Source organism: Lagopus muta, chromosome 3, assembly GCF_023343835.1.
Source record: "Lagopus muta isolate bLagMut1 chromosome 3, bLagMut1 primary, whole genome shotgun sequence".
NCBI lineage: Eukaryota > Metazoa > Chordata > Aves > Galliformes > Phasianidae > Lagopus > Lagopus muta.
This window is the reverse complement of record NC_064435.1, coordinates 50,767,930-50,780,890: the sequence shown is the minus strand read 5'-3', so window position 1 is coordinate 50,780,890 and position 12,961 is coordinate 50,767,930. Positions and strand designations below refer to the sequence as shown.

Sequence of the window (12,961 nt, the reverse complement as noted above, 5' to 3'; positions counted from 1 at the left end):
GTACTGTATATAAAGGTGGGAGAGTTTGACAGTATGCAACTAAGTAAATCACACTGATTCCAGTGTTTGCCTTGAGATTTACAGTGCACACTGTAATTTAGGCACCAGTGCTGACCCAAAAAATACAACCAAACAGGAAAGAGCTTTGTCATCTTTCCATATATTGGAACTACTTTAATTTATCCATCATTTCACGTTTGTTTAGAAGTCACTCTACCTAACAAAATCCACTTTGAAAAGCATAAACAGTAGCATCCAAAAATTATTTCAAACTTAATTTGACAACAGTCTCAAGCACTACATTTTGGATCTTCAAGCAACCCCAGGGCTAGAAATTCACTTTGGATTTCCAGCAATGCTTACACATTATATGTTATTGTATGTCACTGGTTTTGCAACACAAGCCACTGCAAACAGTCTCAATTAAAAAAGCCAAAGCAGTGAGCATTAGTGCTGGAGAATATACGAAGGCACATTAGTAGGTGTTCAGTGGGTATTCTTTATATCTATTCTACTGTGCATTTGATACAAATACTGTTATATTTATTTGTGTGCATAAGACATGTTCCTGCCATCCTGCAAGCAGCCCTGAGGAGAAGGATTTGGGATTGATGAAAGCCTCAACATGAGCCAGCAATGTGCACTTGTAGTTCAGCAGCCAGCTATATCCTGGGTGCCTCAAGAGAAGCATGACCAGCAGGTTGAGAGAGGTGATTCTGCCCTTCTACTCTCTTCTCACAAGAACCCACCTGGAGTACTGCAACCATTTCTTGGGCCCCCATCACAAGAAGGACATTGAGATGTTGTAGCTCAATGGAAGAGGAAGGCCACAAAGATGATGAGATGACTGGAGCACCTCCCCTACAAGGACATACTGCAAGAGTTTGGTCCTGAAGAGAAGGTTCCAGGGGGAACTTAGAGCAAACTTTCGGTACCTGAAGGGGGCCTACAAGAAAGCTAGGGAGAGACTTTTTATGAGGTCATGTAGCAACAAGATGAGGGGAAATGGCTTTAAACTGGAAGAGGATAGATTTAGACTAGATGTTAGGAATTCTTTATTATGAGGGTGGTGAAACACTGGAACAGGTTCCTCAGAAAAGTTGCGAATGCTCCCTCCCTGAAAGCATTCAACGCCAGACTGGATGGGACTTTGAGCAACCTGGCCTAGTGGGAGGTGTCCCTGCCACCTCCATTGTAGGAGTGTTGGAACTAGGTGATCTTAAAGGTCCCTTCCAACCCAAACCATTCTATGATATGTCTTCTCAAGGTCAGTTGGCCAACCCACTCACAGCTTTTTACAGCTCTTGTCTAAGAGGAGTAAGTGTTACAATAGCCATTTCATAAGCAGCTGTACAGAAAATAAGAAAAAAAAAGTACTATGATAAATGCATGACTGGAATTTGGGATCTTACTGTCTCACCTTACATTTATTCCACCAAAAGTGAAAAACTCAATTCCAATACTTGTAGTGGATGGGAGTGGTGCAGAAACAAAAGCTTTAGCATAACTGGTAGCAACATCTTCTGTTCTTTCAGGAAGAGAACGGGAGCAACCTACCCAATATCTATGAGACTACTGTTCCCTAAAGCTGCTAGCAGAGCAGAGGTCAATGGTTTCAAGGTGAGACAGTGCAGCGTCTCAACTTTTCTTGTAGAAAGAATGAGCAATATTCATGAATCTAAATTTTTTTTGCCTACAGAGGTGACCTAGCTGTCACCATACTGAATATATCAAGATTGTAGATATTTTTCTTTTTGCTGATGTTTAATTTGGCAGACTATAACTTGACACATTCTTTACAGTGACTTTTCCTGCTTCTGGCAAGAGTTGTGTACCTCATTGGCCAGTATAAGGAAAGATTATATCCTTTGTAAAAAATTGTGCCGCCAGTGTCACAATATGAAGCCAGTGTAATTTACAAGTACTTGTCTTCCTTCTCCTTTAATTTTGTTCTGGACACTAGACCTTTTATATCAACTTTCAAGCTATTTTTCATTTTAGGAGCTAATCTTTTGGTTACTGACGTGGAATGACAGAACACACCTGTGATCAAAGGGGAAGGTAGATGGAAAAAATATCTCCCTAGTTCATGTACATATGTCCATTATCCTTACCCTGTAATGCAGTGCCTCATATAACTTTAGCCAATTATTAGATATTTTACAGTTATTTTCAGAACAAAGAAACTATTCAGCAAGCCTAGCACATGCGTATTTCTTTATTAATTTAAACTGTCCAAAGTAATGAGTTGAGAGAGAGGTCAAATATCTTTTAATAATAATTAAAAAAAAAGGAACCAATCTCCTGGTTTAAAGCAGCATGTACACAGAGATAAAAGCCAGACATCGCTGTTTATCAAGGTGGAGCAATACCACCTTATGCTACCCGAAATGAAATGACTTACTGGGACTCTTTTTAGTGTGAAGAAATCCCAGACTCAAGCCTCAGTAAGATTTTTTTTAAGGCCTAGATTAGACTGATTCAGGATTTCCCCCGCAGGAATAGTTTAAGCGTCTGTTTTATTCTAGAAGGGAACAAAGGAAATCAATCTTAGGATTTATATATGCATATATATAAATAATTGGATTTCAACATCTTTTTCATCAGCTTTAATGGAGCTCATTCAAAGTATAAAATACCTGTACAAAAGAATTAGAAAAGTGAAAACATTATTTTGTTAATATTCATTTGCCTAGGAAGTATAACCTTGAAAAACAAATTTTCAGTGCCTTGTAAGAAATCATTTTCTCACCTCCCTGAATAACTTTTTTCCTCACTGGTATGTGAGCCTCCATCTCTTCCCTCTGAAGGATGACCAGTAAAACGCATCCATCTTTTTCTCTATGCTGGTATAAAAAACAGTTGCTAGGGATTCCAGAAACATTCATTACAAAGTCATTACATTATCTCCATCAGCAGAAAACAGCTTTCCAAATGCCATCCTATACCAGTGGCATAAAATCCTTTCTACTAGTATAAAAATGAACAATATGAAAGGCAAATTGAATGACAATTCCAGTAGTAAGCAACGCTCAAAGGCAATCTCACACTGAACTAACACTCTATAGTGAAGGAGAAAGTAGGTTGGCTACACCACCTTCCAGTAAACTGTGCCAACACAGAGGCATCAGACAGCATACAAAATCCTAAGCTCCATTTCCTCACTGATCTGTTATAGCAGTGTCTCACAGTCACACAGCTCATAATTGCAGCTTACACCATATCTCCAAAATGAGGACCATATTCTACCCGAGGCAAACCTAGGGAGTCCCATGACTTTACAAAGAAATGCAGACATAGAAAATTTAAACTTTTGTTTGCTTTTTTTTGTATACTAGAAAAAAATAACACCTCTGAATATCTCTTTAGCAATAAGATCAATGAATTTTTGGAGAATTTTTCACAGTTGCAAATGTATCTATAAAGTAAAAAACTTAAACAAATTGATCACACACAAAACCTACAAAAAGAATAAAAATGAAGAATGTTTTATATACAGAATCATTTTCGCTAACTTCTGTTCTATCTTTAGCTAAAGTTTTTTTTGTTTGTTTGTGTTTTTTCAGAAGGAGCATAACAGATTATCCTTCTAATGCCTCCACCTTGTTCAAGGTGTGGAAGCTTAGAAAAAAAATGAGCTACTCCGAACAAGAAGAAAGAACTACAAAGCAGGCATTGCAAGTTTTGCTGGGCAAAAGCCCCAGTTAGAGGCTCAAGCTTATCAGCAGAAGGTAAGCATCTATTTTAATAGTAGCAGGTGTTTGGGTTGAACAGAAGAAGTGGAAAATGAAAAAGAAAAGAGAACCCACTTTAGCCAACAGTTCAGCGAGCAGCATACTCCTTACTATTAAGTGCTGTGAACTTTGAACCACAAACCTTCTAATGAGTCACACAAAACCAAACACCACAATGAGGATAATAAAGTTCTTACTCCAGAAACCTGTGATCTTCAGAAGCAGAGTTGTTCCACTCAGCTTAATTTGGATTGAACCAGAACCCACAGAAGGGCCATTATCCTTAATGCCACAAGCTAGATTTTACCTCTCTGCTCTCCACCACACACATATTCAACAAAATCAGCACTTTTTTTTTTTTTTTTTAAATAAAGCTGGGTTTGATTTTAACAAATAGACAGCTTCCAGCAGTACACTTCCAAATGAAAAATTTAAAAATTTATTAGGGCAGGCTCTATTTACAAACAAGTCAACTACTAGATCAAAGATGTAGATTAAACATTTGAAGAAATTTCAAAGAAACATCATTTTTCTTTCATATGAGTTCTCAAGTCTTTGCTCAGCTCTCTTTGTTAATTTAGAGTTGCCTTGTGTGGTTATAGGAGCAGAAAAAAAATTAAGACTATTTAACTGTAAAAAGAACACAGATGAAAGAAAAAGGACCAGTTAATGACAAGTAAGGACTGACAACAAGACAAAGCAAAGATTAAAAAATACATTTGCTGATACAGAGAACGTAAAAGAAAGGATAGGCAACTTACTTTGTAATTTGTTCTGAGGATAGAAAGAAGAAACATCCAACTTTCTAATGCTAGCACTACTCACAAACATTAAAATCCTATAGGACTCCCCATAAAGAGGCATGAGCTTGTTCTGCCTGTACTCCAAGCTGACATGAAATCCACAGCTGTGGTTAGCAGGGCACCAAGCCCAAGCTAATAAAGTTCAGCTGGGAAGCAGGCTATATTAGTTTAGGCCTAATGCCATGCTAGTTTGCTATATGACTTCCAGTCAGCTCAGAGTAAAGATGGAGAAAGCTCACTTCTGCTTGCAAAGGTTCATGTAGCCATTTCTTTAGATAAATACAAAAATATTGTGTTGGAGCTCTAAGTCTTCAAGTTTACAGCTGTACAGTAGCTAGAAGTGTCTTTGCCCTTGCTAGTATAGCTGGTAAATTCTGTCCTAGCTGTTGGTTCAGCTCACTCTTGGTTCATCCATTTGAATCAGCTGGTGTTTCATTTCACAAAAATGCATCCCAGTAAGAACCCCAAAGCAGTAACCAGTCAAAGATGCAGGGTTCAGAGAAATTCAGAAGATCTAGGACGTGCATTTCATGTAAGTGGCCTACTGTTTCAGATTGTTGATAGAGTCTATTGAAGTAAGAGGGATGAGGAAAACGTGGTATACCTACCAGTGCTGCCCCATGAGATCTTCACATGGTATGCTAAGATGTGCTCCAATCTGAAATGTTACATGTAATATGGTGCCGTGATATGCTCCTGATGTATTTACAGCTCACAACTCTAATACAGTGTTTTAAGGGAGAGACTACTGCAGTGGGGATGAAGAATGGAACTTGAGAAAACACCTGTCAAGATTCACCTTTCAGAGGTTAATACCACTGGTCCAAAGTGCTCAGCTCCAATTTGTGAGAATGATTAACATTCTGTCATGGCTTTTTTAGGAATAAGAGCATACCATGGTTGTTTCCTGAGTTCTAATGCTCCTACAGTACAATTTAAATTGCTGCTGTTCTTTTGACATCTTGCTGAACTTCAGAAGTTTTGAAGTTTAAAAGCTTGTTGTGTATAAAGCAAATATAACCATACTTCTCTGAGAGAGTGGTCAGGCGCTGGGATGGGCTGTCCAGGGAGGTGATGGAGTCACTGTCATTGAAGGTGTTCAAGAAATGTTTAGATGTTGTACTGAGGGACATGGTTAGGGTTAGGGAAATATTGGTGATAAGTGGACAGTTGGACTGGATGAGCGTAGAGGTATTTTCCAACCTTGGTAATTCTATAACTCTGTGAAATAAATGTTGGTATCAGTATCTAAATCATTATTATTGTCTGCTGTGGATAAATTTCTCTTTTGGAGATCTAGCTTATCACCTTTAGGAAACTGATCCTACATCTTTTCAGTCCAAAACCATCCTAAGACCAAGGGATTGAAGTGTCTGTAAATTACCACAGCTGCCCACATTTAATTGCCTGAGGAAACAGGCTGCTTCATTCTTCACTGTCACACCTGCGTGGTGGCTTCTCTCTCCTTCTTGTCAGTGGAAAGACAGCAGAGTAGTACTTCCAAGACTGATTAAATCTCCAAGGCAGTTGTTGAGCTAGGAGAAGTGCAGGTCTCTCTATATTGATGCACATTGACATCTACATGTCAGTTTTAGAACTGGGAAGCACCATTCAAATCTTCAGACTGATTTCCACAGTAGACATCATTGAAGGAAGGTGTCTGCACAGAAGTGGTCACATGATTGCAACACTGGTCTGGGTGCAGGAAACAGGGCTCAGCCTCTCGTTCTGCCACAGACTCCTACGCAAGGACAAATTCACTAAGCTCCTCTTCTCAGTAAAGCACAGAATGTAATCATACGAGTGTTTCTAGTACGTGCATGTGCTGGGAGAAAAAGCAATTATGTGCACCAGAGAAGTGTTAGATATTTATATTATTATTCTCAGAACATGTAAACACAGCAAAAGATTCAGAAGCAATCTCAGAACGAATTCCTGTAGCCGTTAATGGCAAACTCTTCACACCTTCTGAGCTTCTGAGTCCAGGCACTATAACTGATTCATAAGCATTCAGTAATTCTCCTCACCTCCCTGAGATTTACTGTCATTTCAGCACTGAATTCACTACATTGATGAGCAAAAATGAGAAAAATCTATTCAGGTTCTCACAAAAGCCTTGGTAAAGTACAGGCTTGGGTCTCTTATGTGGTGTTGATCAAATGTCAAGAATGAGATTTCTTTGTCATTTACACAGTCTCACAGGCAGAGATCTGTGGATTTGAAAAGCAAAGGCCTTGCTGATGTTTGTGTGAGATCACAGAGGTAAAAGTGCATATGCTTCACCCAAAACTGGGGTGACAGCAACATTCTGGACTTGGTTTGCATGCATTCTTCACGTGCCATGCACATGTCCAATCAAAACAGTTAAGGTTTAACTCCAATTTCACTTGCATTCTGCAGGTAGAATCACTATATTCAAGACTTCAGTCACAGATAAGTACAATCAGAAATGTATTCCACATCTGTTTTCTGTATTTTAAAGAAGAGTAGGGGAAAGTGGAGTGAATTGAAAAACACTGAAAGCTCCAGATGAGGATGTATTCTGAAAATTAAAGCCAGTTTGAAAATAATAATAATAATACCTATATCATTATTCTGTAAGATCTGATTGTGCTGATCTCCCTGTGAGGAGAAAAAAAAAAATAAATGAAATTTCCATTTTACACCATTTCTATTTGAAAAAGTTTGTACCTTCCTTTCCTTTTCTCTTCTGCAGAATTTGATCTTGAAAATTTGGTATAGAAAGCCAGTAAAATGATGTGCCTTTTTCCCCATGGAGTCACATTTCTTCTGAGTTTAGGTCCTTTTTATTTTAGAGTGGATATCTTTATAAAAGTAATAATATTACTAAATGCATGAATTCTTAATAAGAGAGAGCAATTTTCAATTTTGTGTACAATATGAAAGAAAGATAAAAGTATGGAGACATTTTTTCCTCTGCAAATGTGTTTTCTGACACTTAGTTTATCTCCTACTAATTATGACACAGACAACTGACTTTTCAGAGTCCTACTTTGTGCTGCTATTTAGAAGGAGCTTGAGGACCAATTTTATATACTGCCGATCTGAAAATTACTCTTGGACTTAACGCAGTCAGTTAAATGCCAAGTTTTCATAAAAGCCTCACAAATGTCTTCTATTTGTAGTTCATGAAAAGTTTCATTCTTTGAAAGACTCTAAATGTTCTTGCCAGCAAAGTGGTGCTAAAATGGTTTTAGCACTTCTGTGAAAACTGTAACACAGATGATTACAGATTATAATACACAGAACAAGGCCTTGGAGAGTACATTAGATTTTAGCAGTATTTGAAAGCTCAACTAGATGTTGGTTAAATAAAAAAAAAAAAGAAATAAGTACAAAGCCATCTCTCCCTTTCCCTCCCTACTGCAGGCTCTTCAGTTCTTTCTTGCACAGAAAAGAAGAAAAACTAATGAAAATACTTAGATTGAGGATGCCTCAAAGACCAAGTCATCCTGATTAATGTTACCCACATGACAAAATACTGAGGCTGCAGAACTACAAACCTCATGTGACTGTGCCATGGCATATCCCAAATTTTAAAATGGACAAAAAAATTCACAAATATTTGTAATAGAAGTAATAATGGAGAAGAGTGGAGCTTGACTTCGAAATTTGACTGTGTTAACAATAAAAACAGCATTGCACCAAAAAAATATAGAAGACGGGCTGTGGTAGCAGTGGGAGAGCTGCAAGAACAAGTGGTGAGGGGGTTAGAACTGGATGATTTTTGATCCATTCCAACCCAAGACATTCTATGATTCTATGATATGGCAGATAAACATTAGGTAAAGCCAGCTACAGGTTAAAAAGTTTTCCAAACAAGCTTCAAAACCGGGGTTCAATGTGTTTCACACAGCATTTTTACTTTGTCATAAATTAAACTTTTGACAGATATTTTTAGCAAGCTTTTGTAGATACTTTTCAGCTGACAGCTGGACGAGTCTGAAACTGCAACTGCTGGATTTCCATCCCCTCTGAAGACAGCACTTTCTATGGGTGACCCAGTCGGTAGGACTAGAAAGTTTCCTTCTGAAGCTCATTGAGTTCCTGCCCCGACACAGCCATGACACAGCCTGCAAGGTCTTTCAAGGAGTCATATATAAACATTACATACAGAGAGAAAGGTAAGCAATGGAAACAAGATCAGAAAAAGTCTGGAAAACAAAAGATAGGATTAAGCAATAAATTCTCTGTGCAGCAGCCATCAACAAGAGCCTTGAAACAGTGTACTGCTTAACAAACATACTGTAATACTAACAAGTGATATGGTTATTTAGGGTTTCATGTGGGTCAGGGTGGATTATGAGGTCAGGCAATGCAAGAATAAAAGCCAAATGTAAAACAGAAAAAGCACCTTTCTGACAAGCAAAATGTAACCTAGTCTTATACCAGACAAGGTCCTGACAACCATTTCAATTGAAGGAAAGAGAGTGTAAGACAGAGAGCTTGGAGTAAACCTCCTGGTCAGGGGCAGCCAAGAGCCAGGTGAATTTGCTTCATGAGGATGGGGAGGAGTAGCCATATCAGTGAGGGTAGAAGTAGGATTAGCCAAAAAGCAGCCTCTCCTGTCAAGCAAGTTCATAAAGACTTGAATTGCTAACATTAGAGAAGTGAAAGATAGTCTGGGCTTTGATAGAAACATGCAGTATTGCATGTTCTGAAAAACCTAGATGGGGCCCTTCCTTCATCCTGTCCTGGATTCTACTGTCACTGCAATAAAGCACAGGCAATACCCAAAGAAATTAAGTAGTGCTTCTCTGGAAGGCACAGAATTAAAATGAGGAATACACTGTCCCAAGAACAGGGGAAGGTAAGGCATAACCGAGATTCAAATACTGAGATACTTCAGATATGAAAAATACTCAGTTATCACCATTTATGATATTTTTGGCAGAGATGTTATACCTTGCAATTAAGAGACTAAACCAATTGCTAAATACTACAATTAAAACTATGTGTAGGCAAGAAGCAACTCGCTGTGTGCAGCAGAGTTCATGAACCTCCTTCAGGAACCAGCTGTAAATGCAAAGCCTGGAAAGCAAAGTGTGCTGAAGCTCTTTTCTCATGATGGCAGGAGGGCACAGGGAGATCCTGCAAAACAAAATCAGTTTTTAAAAAACTGAAAATAAATCAAAATACCACAGTCCTGCTTGAGTTATGTTTTTCTATGATCTTTTACTCAGCCTCCCTTTTTAATTTTGCCCAATGCTCTGTGCTATGCATGATTTAATATTTCAAATTCATTGCCTCTCTGATCCAGATTTACCAGGCACTTTGAAGTCAGACATAGTGACACCTTTTTTAAATGACTTAGACAAAAGCAATTGCTGGCATTTTTTGCTATGCCTGTGAAAATTTATAAGACCTAATAATTCTGCGTGCTTTAAAAAGTGGCCTAGAAATACATATGGCAAAAAGTATTTTCATGTGCCATGAAACAAACTTAGAGAGAAAATTACTTAATTTAAGAAATCATCTTTAGACAATTTAGCAACTATGACTTTGTGTGCCCAAATTCTTTAGAAACCATTTATCTAAGCAATAGTTAGAGGTAATTATCCAACCACATGCATACAAAGGAAAGTAAGATTTGTAACAGAGATAGCATTTTTCAAGTCCATGTAGCTGGAGAAAACAGACAAGCTTGCAGACATACATGCCCTCCTCCAACTCATTTTTTCCCAAACTACCTAAGTTGGTAAAATAAAATAAACCATTTACATCCCAGAACTATCATTGCTGCAATGCTGATACTGATATTCACAAAGCAGAAGACTTAAAAGATGTTGCATAGGAACGTATGTTGTCAGCTGAAAACTATATCAGTACAGTGGTGAACAAAAACCTTGCCAGCAAATATTTCTATGAGGATGCTCGTTGAAGTTCTACCTTAAATTTCTTTCTGGTGAGAATGAAAACCTGACAGGGTTTTTTAGCTTTATTTCATATTTGACTGTTGATGTTAATAAGAATGTCCTGTTCAAAGAACTTCAATGCCAGGAAAAAAAAAAAAAAAAAGACACAGGGGTGACTGGATGCTGTAGATTCCTCAGAGTTATAAACGAAATACCGGAAAACACATCTGGGAGCCACATTGCTGAAGGCTGAACAAAGTGAACCTAATGAACTGAGGTCTGAAGCAGTGTTGGAACTGAAGGCAGAAAGAGCCCTGTGTATGCAGTAGACCCAAAATGTGGATAATCATGTCTACCTCCACCGTTTGCAGCAGAAGGACTCCAATTTTGCTAAAACTGTTTCCAATAGGAATGCATCAGACCTTGTTTACTTCTCCTAGACATGTAATGAAAGGAGACAGCAAAAGGCCAGAGAAAATTACAGCTTTGCTTCTCAGTATTCTCCTATGCCTTCTACAACTTTAATACTGAAAAAGTAGTGTTTCTTGGGTGCAAATGTTCTCCTTGTTCTATCCATTGGAGGTAACACAAGTTCCTCAATGGCAACCTTTAAACTCCTGGAAAATTATGTTATGTACACAATTCATGCATTTGCAGGATCATGGATCTTTAATTTAGATGTGTTTGGAGAACAAGAACTGACTGCTTAGAAATGTCACCTAGTACTTTGCTTTCTCTAGTGGCCCTGTAGACCATAGCAAAGCTTTGAGTTGGTGGTGTTGATGGTCCTATCTGTATACATGTAATGGATGTCAGTGTCAGAAGAAATGATCCCTCATTTGCTCTTGGGAAGTATCTCACCTCAATTAGTGTTTTCCACAACACTGAATGTTTATTCATATTTGTTCTAAGTGTGTCAGGCCCTTTATGTAGATAAGGCCCTTTCGATCAGACTGTTGGTCTCACCTACAGCCTGTCCTTTCTCAACTCTCCATGTTACCATTTTCAGAATGTGAATGTGCCATGAGAGGGAGAAAGTGAAGAGTGACTTCACTTGCATGTGGCCCTAGCTTGACTGTTCCCTTTGCACAAGCATCCTTCATGTCCTCCCTCAGTCAGGCTCCCTATGTTGTACATGGTGCAGAAGTCCCAGAGTCACATAGGGAGCCACAGTCTCAGCATTTCTCCATCTCAGCAGGCCTCACAGGAAGGTCTGGATTGCTGCAGGATGGACACCAGCCACCTAGGGATGCATCTCTGGAACCGCTGCTGTCTAAAAACAGAAGCCATCATTCCCATCCACAAGGAGAGGAGCCATCCCCAGACTCCAGGCCTCGCCATGGCGACGCCACATCTCCCTTGGAGCTCCCAAGGACGTCTCCAGGCACAAGACCAGAGCTTGCTGGCCTGGGATTGCTCTGTCTGCCTCTGCTCGCACAGCGCCTCAAGCACGGCAGCGCTCATCGTCAGCTGGATTTAACCAGAAGCTGCCAGTTGCTGCCAGCATGAAAACAAGCAGAGGCTCCCAAAGCCACAGCCACACTGCAGCAAAACCTAAGTCTACCTACAGGTACTGAATTAAGTCATATAAAACACACGCAGCAACAACAAATGGGATAGGAAGACAACCAAGCAGATACAAGCATTATAACCTGTTGAATGCTGCCAGGTACAAGACTTTGGCAGCGGCCATTGTTGGCTGCAGAGTACATTGTTGGGTTTGTTCAATTTTCTTTGGTTTCTGTTTTGAAGAGATCCCTTGCAGACACAGCAGCTCCTCAGTGCACGGCTTTTCTTTTTGTTACGTGGTGTTCTCGAACAATGAGGCCCCGCGAGCTACAGCTCTGCAAATAATAAATAGCTTTAATTAAAAAAAGATTGTGTTTGTAGTTATTTATTTATATCTTTAAAACCAAATTGCCACTCCCAGGATATTCATTCAGCGCTGCAGACATATTAGAAGCCATGAGAAAATGAAGAAAATGTTAAGTAGCTGAGGAGGGGATTTAGATGGGGGGAAAATTGAAAGAAGTAACTGATTTGCATACAGCTTAACTAGGCAAAGGCTGAGGGGACATATGTTAACTGGCTATAAGCATCTGTTAGAAATAAACAGGCAGCAGAAGAAAAACAAGTTAGGATAGTAAAAGAGCAGTAATTATAAATAATGACAACTCTGAGAAAGGCAAAACTTAGACTAAACATCAAATATTTTTTTACCTCTGTCCTAGGCAGTAATACATTCCGACGGACCTGAATAGAAATACCTTTGCATGGTAGAAGTCATTTTATCCTCCTGGTTTAAAGTCAGTCTATATGGGAAACACAATCTTGCATTGCTAATCTCAGAAACCATCAGTTTCCATCTATAAGCATCATCTTCCAGATAAGGGACAGCAATTGCAGGAAATATCATTCACTTCAGAATTCATTTCTAAAATTATCATTGCATAAGGTAAGAACTAAAGCAAACAAGTAAAAAAAGAAGGGGCCTGTCATCAAAATAGTAATGCAGCAGTCATTCTGTACTGTCCTCTTTATTAGGACA

At 38.9% G+C, this 12,961-nt stretch overlaps 1 long non-coding RNA gene across 6 annotated transcripts in view; it reads right to left on the bottom strand.

Annotated features, from left to right (window-relative positions):
- Window positions 1-12,961, bottom strand: part of LOC125690359 (uncharacterized) — a 76,778-nt gene that overhangs the window by 27,329 nt on the left and 36,488 nt on the right. For 3 of the 6 annotated variants that reach the window (XR_007375637.1, XR_007375642.1, XR_007375641.1), the window contains one exon: window positions 10,560-12,257. This is a non-coding gene — a long non-coding RNA (uncharacterized LOC125690359). Of the gene's footprint in view, window positions 1-4,210; window positions 12,258-12,961 lie in introns of those variants that run through there. The other 3 variants (XR_007375638.1, XR_007375639.1, XR_007375640.1) reach the window with 2 other exon arrangements.